The sequence below is a fragment of the Prionailurus bengalensis genome, chromosome A2 (assembly GCF_016509475.1).
Source record: "Prionailurus bengalensis isolate Pbe53 chromosome A2, Fcat_Pben_1.1_paternal_pri, whole genome shotgun sequence".
NCBI lineage: Eukaryota > Metazoa > Chordata > Mammalia > Carnivora > Felidae > Prionailurus > Prionailurus bengalensis.
Window position 1 is genome coordinate 69,557,956 of NC_057348.1, and position 12,653 is coordinate 69,570,608.

Below are 12,653 nucleotides of genomic sequence, written 5' to 3' on the forward strand. Positions count from 1 at the left end.
CACCCCGTCATGATTGTTCTGGCTACTTTTGTATCCCCAGGGCCATCTCCTCCATCCTGGGCACCTGGCTGGACTACTACCCGAGTACTTTTTCCAGCCCCCAGATTTCATCAGCCTGAAGGCACTGCAGGAATATGTAGGGGTCCACATGCCGGGCTCTGAGCTGCAGCGCCACGCCCGCCTTCTATACTCATGGCGGAGAAAGTGTGAGCCCAATGAGCCAGAGCCTCTGGGCGAGGAGGACTCTGGGTGGGAGATGTGGGCGTGTGGAGGGGATGGGGTATGCCACAGAGAACATGTTTCCTGAGACTGTAGGTGGGCCAGGAGTAGGGACTAGTCTCAGATCACTGTTCCATTAGCCTGCCATCTGGGAGATTTCCTCCTGGTGGGTTCTTTGACTCAGATGACAATGTCTGCGGGAGAGGTTTCCTACCATGGAATGGCACTCACGGTGATGACACTTTCTATTCTTGAAGCTTTGGCATCAGCTCTAGAGCCCCGTCCAGACATGCCTCTCGAGCGAGCCCCCACTATCTCTGTGGTGCCCACTGCAGCCTCGCGGCCCAGGCTGCCTGAAGCCACCAGTTCTCCTGGAGCTCAGCACGTACGAGAATCGGAGACCCTGACTGCAGTGTCCCCACCAGGGCAGGAGGTACTCCCAGCTCTGGCTGACAGTCAGGAGCTGGAAGAGCCACCTGCCCCTTTGGTGGCCCCAGAACATGAGCAGCCCCCAGCCCCAGCCATAGGGGTCACGGAACGGCTGGAGCAAACACCTCCTGCAGCTGAGCAACCAGCCTCAGCTCCCCAACAGCAGCTCATGTCGGCTGCAGCCCCACAGGATGAATTCCCTGACCTTGTCATTGCGTTCTTTGTCATTTCTGTAGTTGTTATAGAAGCATTTACTGTCCTTATATATTAGTGTTTTATAAATAAAAGATAAACTAAGTTCCAAACAATTTACTCTGATCCTTTGAAATTACAACTTCAAGTGTCAGTACGTACATTCGCAGGAGTTTACACCCGTGACCACTATGTACTCCTAGAACATTTCCATCACAGAGACACGTGGACTACTAATCACCCACGGCTCATTCCCTCACCCCAGTCTCTGCAACCAGCGATCTCGGTTTCTGCTGCTTTAGCTCCTCTGGGATTTCCATGTGTGTGCAAACACACAACATGGCCTGTTGTGTCTGGCTACATGACAGGAGACTGATTAATAATTGCATATTCCACTCAAGGAATCCACTAGAGGAATAGTCCTCAAAGAACAAAGATTAGGTGAAGCCCCCACTTGAAATATCTTCATTATCTGGCATGGGGACCCTCTGAGGTTTGACGCAAGAGCAGAAGCCAGAAGAGAAATGTCTGGACCAGAGCGAATACCTTGAAAATCTTTCATTTTCCTCGACTGGCCATGGTGATATTGGTCTAACGTGCATATTATAAAAACACAAAAATGAATCCGTCAATATGCCATTTATGCTATTCTATTAGGCAATAAAGTATAAAGTTCTGAAGGGTTTCCTACAGGTGACATGTATTCAGTAAAATGAAGATTTAATAATGAGGACAGGCACCAAGGTGGCTCAATGGGCAAGTTTCCGAGTCGAATTTGGCTCAGGTCATGATCCCAAGGTACTTGAGATCAAGTCCCAAGTCAGGCTCTACAATGCCAGCTTGAAGCCCTGGTCAGGATTCTTCTTCTCGCTCTCTCCAAATAAATAAATAAATAGGAAACAACAAGTACATACGCAGAAAAAAATGTATATTCTTTCAAGAAATATTGGCCCAGAAGACACGGTGTCATCTTCACAGTCCTTTGGCTTTGAGGGCCCCAGGTGTCTGTGTTTGTGTTCATGAGTGGTGTGACAGGTTGGGCATCCCTCCAGGACTATGGTCTTGTACCATGGGATGTCCCCACAGTGGACAGGCACAGTCCTGTCCCCTTCTGCATTCTCAGGGGCCACACATCATCCTTTACTCTGCGTCTCCAGAAGCTGAATGACTGGGCCGATTCCAATATTTTGACTCTCATCATTGTACAGAAAGGTACATGTGTACCGAAACTCTCCCTCTCTGTAGGCGTGTACACCTAGCACAACTTTGGGGAAAAAATTTATATGCATTTTTCGGGCGCTGCCTCCAGGTTCCAATATCTACAGACTCTTGATTCCGTTGGGGTCTTATGTGGAAAGCAGGGACCCCTGGGACTGAGTGGATCCCTGAAGAATCAGGAGGACAAGCCAGCACTGAGGCCATCAGGGTACCTAGGAGTGACCCATGGGACAGGAAAGAAACCACATTCCCTCATTCTGACCTCCTTCACAGCATACCTGCCCCATGCCCTGGAACACACCCATCCAGGCCCCATACCATGACAAACTCCAACTGCCTGTGCACCTCCTGTTCCATAGCTCTGCTTCTCAGTAGAGCATCCAGTCCCTGCTTTCAGGCCAGGGGAGGATACAGGCTGAGCCACTGCTGTCTGCTTGCTGGCTCTCCTCCCAGGCTGGGTCGCTTACTCTCAGGAAAGCACCTTAAGTGCAGGTCAGGTCAATGAGTTAAAGACCAGGACCTGAAGGTGTTCATCCTGACGACTGAGTGGCAACAGCAAGAACCACTTGGACCTCGGCAAGCCAGAGAGTCCTTTACACAGCACATCAGGAACTCAAGGAGACTGCAGGATGGAGACTCAGACAGGCCTCTGATAGCGAGTCAAGCCCCTCCACCCTTCAGGCTCCTCCAGCAGTGACGCCCAGCACCTGCCAGCCCCATCTTTGGGGAGCAGTGTCCCTGTCATGAGCAGCCACACAGCACCCTCTGGTGACCGACCACAAGGCACACAGGAATACTGCAGGGCTCCCTGATCTCACGGCAAAGAAAGTGCCATTCCAACTGACACATCCTCAGAGGATTCCAGACAGATCAGACACAACTCTGTAAAATCCAATGTTTTTAGGTGCCTTTCAGGAAGTCTATGAAAAACATAGGTCTCTTCCCAACTGCAGTATTCTGAGATGAATTCACTGAGTGGTGGAGTCAGGCACTGGGTTCCAGGACAGAAAAGAGAGACAAGGGGCTACCTCCCAAATGCACAGGGCGCATTGTGGGAATGTGTTGGGAAGCCTATGTCAATGTCACAGCTCTCTGGTTCTGGTTTAAAGAAAACATATATACAAACAAACCTTGTTTATGGACTTGTTGGTGTAAAGGAAACATATATCCAAACAAACCTTGTTCATGGACTTGTTGGATTGTATCAACCACAAAACATTTCAGAAAACTTGCATACTCTCACTCCATATATCTTCTTACTCTCATCTAAATTCGATCACATTATCCTATGTTCCCAGGTACTTTTTCACTTATTGGGAGTGCATGATATGCTCTAGAGAGACCGCAGAAACTCCACAACCTTACTGGTAGACCTAATAAATGAATTCAGTCATGTTAAGATATCTATGTCGTTGTACATAACATCCTTCAATTCTATAAACGAATAATAAAGTATCGGAGAGGGAAATTAAGAAAATAATTTAAAATCACTGCAAGAGAAGAAAAAACTTAAGAGTAAATTGAGCCTACAAACACCTGGGTGGCACAGTCAGTGAAGCATCTGACTTTGGCTAAGGTCGTGATCTCATGGTGTTGTTTTGAGCCCTGTGTGGGGCTCTGTGCTGACAACTCACAGTCTGGAGCCTACTTTAGATTCTGTGTCTCCTTTCTCCCAGTTCTTCCCCACTCATGTGTGCTCTCTCTGAATCTCTCTCTTTCTCTGTCTCTCTCTCTCTGTTTGTGTGTGTGTGCATGTGTATGTGTGTGTTTCCATGTATCTCTCTCTGTCAAGAAAATGATAGAAAACTTAAAAAAGAAAACAATGACTTTAACCATGAAGGAGAAGACCTTTTTCCTGAAAAGAAGAAATCAGTGGAGAAAGAATTTGAAAAGACAGAAATAAGCAGAAAGACATTCTATGCTAGTGGATCCCAAGAATTAAGATTATCAAAATGTCCACACTACTTAAAGCCATCTACACATTCCCTAGGTGCAATCCTTTCAAACTTGAAGCACGTTCCCAAAAATAGAATTATCCTTCAAGGTGGACAGAAGCACAAAAGGCTCTGAATACCAAAGTCATTGTGAGAAGGAAGAAAACAGCTGGAAGCACCATGCTTTCTGATTTAAAACTAGATATCAAAGCTACAATAACCCAAGCAGTACACTATTGGGGTAAAAGCAGACACTGAGGTCACTGGACCAGAACTGAAGGCCCAGGAAGAAACCCACACATATGTAACCAATTATTTCACAACCAAAGAACCAAGAGTATAACCTGAGGCAAAGGCAGTCTCCTCAACAGGTGGTGTCAGAATCACTGGGCACAGAAAAACAACAGGCATGGAAAAACAACCTGACACCTATTTAGCATCACACACAAAAACGAAGTTAAAATGTATTACAGACTTGAGACCTGAAACCAGAAAGTCCTGGATAAGACCTTGGGCAGCAGGTGTGGGAAATCGCACAACGATGTCCTGAGTTGGGAGGTTCTAGGGAACGCTTTGCAGAGCATCACTGCTCTCTGGCCTTCCTGCAAAGAGCCAGCAGCAGCTCACTTACCTAGTTGGTGTGTATCTGGGGGGCAGGCGAGACTTGGCTGATCTAGTGCGTGTGTATCTAGGGGTTGGGTTTTGCATGGGCTCACCAAGTTCTTGGATCGTGTTGTCGCATGGAATATTTTATCCTGTCTAGATATGGTTTGCAGAATATCTTCAATACGTTCTTTCTAGCATGTGGCCCGCTGATGTGTTGTACATCGTTTGTAGGCTTAAGGAATGTGGGAGCCTGAGAGCAGCTTGCGGAGACATCCCTTAAACTCCCTCTCACCTCTCTTTTTTTTTTTTAATTTTTTTTTTCAACGTTTATTTATTTTTGGGACAGAGAGACAGAGCATGAACGGGGGAGGGACAGAGAGAGAGGGAGACACAGAATCGGAAACAGGCTCCAGGCTCTGAGCCATCAGCCCAGAGCCCGACACGGGGCTCAAACTCACGGACCGCAAGATCATGACCTGGCTGAAGTCGGACGCTTAACCGACTGCGCCATCCAGGCGCCCCTCACCTCTCTTGACTTGCGTAGAGTCTGAAGCAATCCTTTCTGCTGTCCTTGGCTTTGCTGGACAAAGCCAAATGCCAAACACACGAGAATGTTTGGATGTCAGTCTTGACTTGAGTTCGGATTTGACACCAGAAGACAAAGCTACAAAGGAAAACTAAACAAGTGGGACTACATGAAACTAAAAAAACAAGTTCTGCACAGCAACAATATCTTTCACAGAATGGGAAGGCAACATAGTGAATGGGAGAAAATACTTGCAAACTAGATACGTGGTCAAGGGTTAAAATACAAAAGATATCAAGATCGCCTACAGCGCAACAATGCAAAAGCAAAGAGCAATGACGGACCTGGCAGAGTCCTGAAGAGGCATTCTTCCAATGAAGACATACAGATGGCCACCACATACATGAAGAGAAGTTCCATGTCACTCCACATTAGGGAAATGAAAGTCCAAAGCCAAACAGATATCACCTGAAACCTGTCTGAACGGTCTTATCAAAAAGACAAGAAAACACAAGGGTCGGGTACAATGTGAAAGAAAGCGAATCATTGGGCCCTGTTGGTGGCATTGGAACTTGGTGCAGAGGCAGTTGCAAACAATGTAAAGTTTCCTCACACAATTCAGAGGAGAACATCCATATCATCCAGCAACTTCCCTCAATTACCCCCTAGGTACTACTCAGAACACATGAAATCACTAACTCCCAAAAATGACTTCACACCTGTTATCATGCCACAGTGTTTATAATAGCCTGGAGGGCATTATGCCCAGTGAAAGATTCACATAGAGAAAAACACATATAAATGCTCGCACATATATGGGAAATCTGAAACAAAAACTAAGAAAACAAAAACAAAAATCCTCAAAACAGAATGAAACAAGCCCATCAATACATAAAGATGATTGCAAAGGTGGGGGGGGAGAAAGGAGGGAAATAGGTTAAAGGTCAAAAGACATCACCAAATAAAAAAAGACCATGTCAACAGGGAAAGGGAGAGTAAGGTGACTCAATATCTCAAATTCTAGTTTCCTCTTTTTCAGAGACCTTAGTTCAGTCCATTCCATTCACTAGACCTACTGGAATAATAAGGAATTATCAGGACTTGACAGTTTTTGCATGATGCGTTCTTTACTTAGGATTTCGTATCCAAAAGGACACAGTGCTTAGATTACTAGGTAACTTAGATTTTCCATTATTTTTATGGTTTCTTGAAGTACCATGATGTCACAAAAAACTCCTTAGATCTAAGTGGACACTTTCATTACTCTAAACATACGTACTTACCACTAAAATAGTACAATAAAGGTAAGGTGCATTGTCCATCGCACAACATTGATTGTTTTACCCCTTGTTGTAGTGAGCTTTGGTGACGAAAAGGTTTGGGGTATCGAGCGCCTTATCAACTTCCATGCCATGGATTATGCAAAATATAGTAATCATGGTAATCAAGAAAATAATGATCTTCAAGATAATCATAATCTTCTGAATTGCTGACAGAGACAACTCACCTCACGGGGACATGGTTAGGAGACTGAGATGTTCCAAGTGGCCTACACCACACCATCTTCCTGAAAACATAAAGCACCAGTCAGCTCGAGAGGGAAGTGTGGGAAAGCCTCTGCTCTTAGGCCTTTGCTTTCAGTGAGGTCAAGGTGCTGCCTTCAGGATGTTTTCAGCCTTTGAGACAGGATTGGAACTCTCTAGTGAAATGAGATCTTCCCATGCAACAAAACGCATTCCTTGCAAAGAACTGGGTCCCTGACGCGGTCCGGACTCCACACGGGCCACAGCACCACACTCACGCACACACACTCCCCCCAGCAACCGGGGAGAGGTACAACCCATGCAGTGAAAGACCGTTTGCTCAAGACCTCATTTCCAAAGGAGGCTGAGAGAGGAGCACTGCCTGCTCCAGTACACACGCACTGGTTTCTAGGGACCCGGCGGGCTCCGAGTCACTTCTCCCTCGTGCTGCCTGGGGAGTCCCGGAGGAGATGTGATTGCCAAGGACTGAAACTCTGGAAACACGGAACGAATGCAAGACAGGAGGCGCTCCACGGAAACGGGAAGCACCATGCCCCACGGATAGGAACAACAAAACCCACAAGTCTGCCTTGGACAAGGAGCTTTTCCATCCACCTTCCTCGCCAGAGTGCGAAGAAGACGTTCCCACCCAACATGTCCCAAAGAGATGACTTTGGACTCCATCCCCAAAACCCAGTTCTCTTCAGCACACAGCTCCAAGAAGGAAAGAGTCTGGACCACCCTCGAAAACACAGAAGCGCCACTTCTTCCTGGCTCCCTGGCTCCGAGTTCACTGATGGAATGCACATTGCCTTCAGAAATGAAAAGCTCAACCAGGAGTTGCACTTGCCCTAATCCAGACTCCTACCCCCTAGTCCCATGGACTCCCACGATAGAGGACCCCCTTTCGCCACAAGCGGGGTGAGATCTCGCCCTCCCCATCAGAGGGTGCAACTCTGCCACCAGGGGCGGCAGGGGCGGGGCTGGGCAGGCCAGGAGAGCAGGTGTGGAGGGGGGAGGCGGGAGGCCTGTGTTCACCTGCTGCTTCCACTCTCCATCCCTTCAACACCGTCCCCTGCTGGCCTCCAGCAACTCAGGCCCACCACCCTGACTCTCCCTGGAATGTTTCTCTGGAATCTCAGGTCCCTTGTACTTCATTTTCACAGGCAGGAATGATTCCTCCTGCTCATGGCTGCGACTTCCCTGGCCCTGCCTTGACACTTTCCCACAACCGCAGGTCCACGCTTTCCTTCCTTCCTTCCTTCCTTCCTTCGTTCATTCCTTTGTTCGTTCCCACCTCCACCCGCCAACCACCAACCCAGTCAGACTTCCATGGGCACTCAGGGCGCCCCCCCTCTCGACCTGAGCCACTCCCCACCGCCTGAGCCTAACCCCCTACTCGATCTGGGGCCCTCCTCCTCCAGGGAACCGGGGTGCAACCCAGAAAGCCCACTCCTGAGGCCTCCAGACTGCAGCCGCAAAGGAGCCCAAGAAGAAGCCCGGAGCACCAGGGAAGGGGGGTGGGTGGTGCTCATGGAAGGGGAAGACAGAGGGGGGCAGGGGGGAAGGCCTCGTGCGACCTTGTCGCTAGGGTCCCTACCTTGGCAGCACCGCGACTGAGGCAGGTCCTGGAGGGAGGCTGTGGGTCTCAGCTGCTCCACCTTTAGGCTTCTCCCAGATGGTCTTTCGGGGGCGCCGAGGGGGCATCGCATCGCGCTCTGCCCCAGCCAGTGCTGGCACTCCACCAGCGGGGCCAAAGACCCAGGCGCCCGGGAAGCGCGTCCCGCGCCCTGCCCTCTGGCTCCAGGAGCAGCAGGAGCAGCAGGGCCGCCACCCTCCCAGGCTGGAGGCTCATGGCTCCCAGTCTTCTGCACACTGGGCCCCGCCGCGGGGCCCCGCCCACGCTCCCGCGAGCGCTCCCGGTAGCACTACCGCTACTCCTACCGCAAATGCCAGGGCTACCGGGTCGCAGGCGCCAGGCAGCAGCATGTCCCCGGTCGGAGGCTGAGGTGGGCGTCAGTCTCTGGCTGGCCCAGACACTTGGGGCCTTGGGGCGGCAGTCAGGCTGGGAGCCAGGACTCACAGCACCGCTGCAGCCTCAGCTGTGTCCCTCACCGGGCTCCGGCCCTGGCCCGTGCTTGCGCTCCCGCACACCTGCTTGGGCCCAGGATCTAAGCCGCCCCATCCCCCCACCCCCACCCCCACCCCCACCCCCCCGCAGGGGGCACAGCTCCTGGGCGCCAGGGTCTGCACCACCGCACCTCCCTGTGCCCACCAGATGCTCTGACCGACTGGCCGCCAGCCTGACAGCCGGGAGCCAGGCAGAGGGCTCCACAGACCAGGCCAGTGGGACAGGGACTGGCAGGTGTCTCCTCCCAAGGTGGACACCTCCCTGTCACCCCTCAAGAGACCCAGGAACCTTTTGCATAGCTGGTTTCCCAGGGAGGTGGCTGCACGTGAACCCAGTGATCCCTCTTGCATCCCAGGCCTCTGTGTTTCTTCTGCACTCTGCCTCCCATTCCCGCCAACCGGGGACATCTACAGCCGTGCACCCTCCTCGCTCGTGACCCGTGCCCGCAAGGGCAGTCCTAAGGGACAGGGAGACGCACTGGGCACACGAGACTCCTTCCACCTCCCTTCGCCTTGAAAGGCCCGTTCTTTTCAGCTCTGCATGCCCTTCCCATGGCCCTACCTGGACTGCACCACCAGCGGTCCCACCCTCAAGTCCACCCTGCCACCGCGGACTGTGGCACATCCTTCAACTCTGTGGAACCGCCTGTCCACCTCCACTACCTCCCAACCCCCATGTTTCCTTCACAGTGTGCCTCAGATCCCAACTCCTCCGTGCCATTTTTCTTTTCTTGGGTTTCAATTGCTTTTCAACGTTTCTTTCTTTTGGTGAGAGACAGAGAGAGAGAGAGAGAGAGAGGCCATCACCCATGCGATTGTGCAGCAAGCATCGACTGAACGTGCAAGGCGTACCAGACCCTGCTCTGGAGGGCCAGTGTGCAGAGGTGGGCAAGGAAACGTATGCCTGAGGATTCAAGGGGAGCCACAGGACTACCGTCCAGGGTGAGGAGGAGTAGAGAGACCAAGCAGTCAAGGCTTTCTACGAAAGGAGCATCAAGGGCACGAACCTACGCAGCCCTGGAAGGAGAGCAGGGAGTCACGGACATAGGGATCATGGAAGGCCAGTCCCAATGGGCAGCCTTCATCACGTGTCCTCACCTGAGGACTTGCAAAGAGGCACCCCCAGACTGGACCTGGTAGAAACAGGACTTACAGCAAAAGCACAAGACTGGTCTGTGGACTTCATGGTCATGGGAAGGACACCATCCCACAAGCCCCACCAAGGGACTCTGGACTCTGGTGACTGGGACTTACTGTGGACCATCAGGACCTGTCAGGACTCTTTCAAGTGCACAAGGGAAGACAAAAGGAAGCCACAAACCTAGGAGAAGAGAGATGCAAAACCTTTCTCCCCCCAGGGGCAATGTCAATGATCTCATGCTATACAAATGCAAATGCCCTCTGCTAGCATTACAAAGGCCACCAGTTTTGGGCCTCCTTGATCAGTCTCCTACCACAAGTGCACTAGGGTTCCATTGGCTCCATAGGAGCCATTTGCCTGCATTCTCCGTGGGAGCAGCTTCCTATCCTACCAGAACCCTCACGTGTGTCTCCCTGTCATGGCACGTACTGAGAGATACGAGAATGACGTTTCCCTTTCATTTTGAACATTGTGCTGATGCCTCCCTCCTGGCTCTGCGTCTCCACTGACAAGACTGTTGGGCTCCGTTTACATGGTGTGTGTGTGTGTGTGTGTGTGTGTGTGTGTGTGTGTGTGTGTTTCTGTGTGTGTGTGTGTGTGTGTGCGCGCGCGCCCGCCCGAGTGTGTATGCATATACATATATATACACATCCACGACTGTGTGTACGTATATGTAGACATGTATGTGTATGTACATAGGTATCCCTATGGACACACAGGTAGATAGATCTATATATCAACGTAGCTGTTTTTTCTTTTGAAAATACACACGGCAAACTCTGTGGGCCGCCTGGATGACTCAGCTGGGTAATGGTCCGACTTCGGGTCACGTCAGGCTCTCAGGGTTCCTGAGCTGAGTCGCGCCTAGTGCTCCGTGCTGACAGCTCAGAGCCTGGAACCTGATTCCCTTCTGGGTTTCCTCTCTCTCTCCCTGCCCCTCCCTCGCTTGTGCTGTCTCTCTCGCTTTCTCTCAGACGTGAACATTAAAAAAGAAACAAAAGCATGTGGCTCTGGATCTCGGCTCACGTCACGATCTCACAGTTTGTGAGGCTGAGCCTCCACAGGGTGGCCCACCTCAAGATGGGCGCCAACGATGCGGAGCCCGCTGGCCCTCCTCTCTCTCTCCCTCCCTGTGTGCCCTATCCCTGCTCACAGGCACACATGCATGCGTCCACTCTCTCTCTGTCTCTCAGAATGAATGAAAGAAACAAAGAACCTCAAATGATAACACGAAAGGAACACCGTCGAGTTCATTACTACAGCGAATGAGTGGCTGTGCCCGTGGCCAGCACCTGCCCTGGGGAACGTTCTATTTCCTATCTGTTCATGTTTCTTCACTCTGGAGACACAGGGAGCGAGAGAGCAAGCTGGCAAGCCAGTGACCGCCAGTGGGGGAGGGGCAGAGAAGCAGAGAGCGAGACACACAGAATCTGAAAACAGGCCCCAGGGCCTGAGCTGTGGGCACACAGCCCAGCGCAGGGCTGGAACTCAGGAACGGCGAGGGCGTGACCTGAGCCCAAGTCGGAAGCTCAACCCACTGAACCACCCAGGCGCCCGGGGAAGGTTCCATTCAGGAGTCCACTCCATCCATCCCCGCCCATTTCCGCAAGGTCAGAGCCCTTACAACACATACCACCAGGAAGGATGCTATACAACTGTCCACAACCTGCCCTCTGTCTTCCAAAGAGGCTGCCCTGACGATAGGTAGCAAAGAGGGCGCTCTGATCAAAAGGCCCACGGATCAAGGTCATGCCTGCCTACCCTTAGGGCCTGATGACTCCCCAGGCTCCCCTTGCAGCGCACTCTGTCCCACGGGAAACGTCGTGGCTTTGGGTTCCAAGGAGCCCTGCAGCTGAGCGCAGGCCACCGGGAACGACCTCACCGCAGCTACCTACCAGGAGACAGCTTCGCACCCTTCACCCTTCCTGCAGGCCCTGTGCTCAGGGTCTCGGACCAGCCAGGGCGCAGGACGCAAGCAGAGAACGTTAGCATTTGAGGACGCAGAAACGGCCTTGGGGTTCCCCTACTCGGGGAACACGTTCACCACCAGGGCGCCTGCGACGTTGGCAACTGGCACACAGGGCGACGGGGAGTGTGGACCGCAGGAAATGAGGGCCCTCGGCTGCTTCTCCTGCAATTCAGAGGCGGAACTCGCAAAGGTCACCTCAGTCACCAGCTCCCAAGAAGCCTCCCTGCGGAAGGGATGGTGCCATCGACAGCCTGTTCTTCCTTCCAGCCCTGCCTGGGTTTCAGGGGGAGCTGAGCACCGGGGCGGGGCGGGGGTCCGAGGAAGGTCCCGCTGACCCATGCCCCCCGCTGCGCCGCCACCCTCACTAAGAGCCCCACGTGTCACTGTCCAAAGTGTCTCAGGCTGGACTTGAAATGATAGGGTTCCCCGCAGAGAGCGTGACTCAGGCCCTAGAGCCTATTTTGCTGGATTCCCCGTTTGAGGGCACACGCACGTCTCCAAGCCCACCTCTGCTCGCAGGACACGCACGCTAGGTGCAAACGCTTTCCCTGCCTCTCGACAGGCAGCGGTGGGAAAGCCAGCGGTGCAGTATGCTCATGTGGAGCCCGACTGCCTGGCTTCATGCCTCGAGTCCTCCCGCTTCACAGCAGTGACCCCCGGCACACATTCTTTCACATCTTCCCTTGGAAATACGAACGGGGACCAGAGTCCTTGCCGAGGTACTCTGTGTCGTCACCATAGATCTCTCCAGTGCTCAGAACAGTGC

At 52.1% G+C, this 12,653-nt stretch overlaps 1 protein-coding gene across 1 annotated transcript in view; it reads left to right on the plus strand.

Annotated features, from left to right (window-relative positions):
• Nucleotides 1-12,653, plus strand: part of LOC122487681 — a 176,900-nt gene that overhangs the window by 83,509 nt on the left and 80,738 nt on the right. The gene's annotated exons all lie outside the window — the stretch shown is intronic.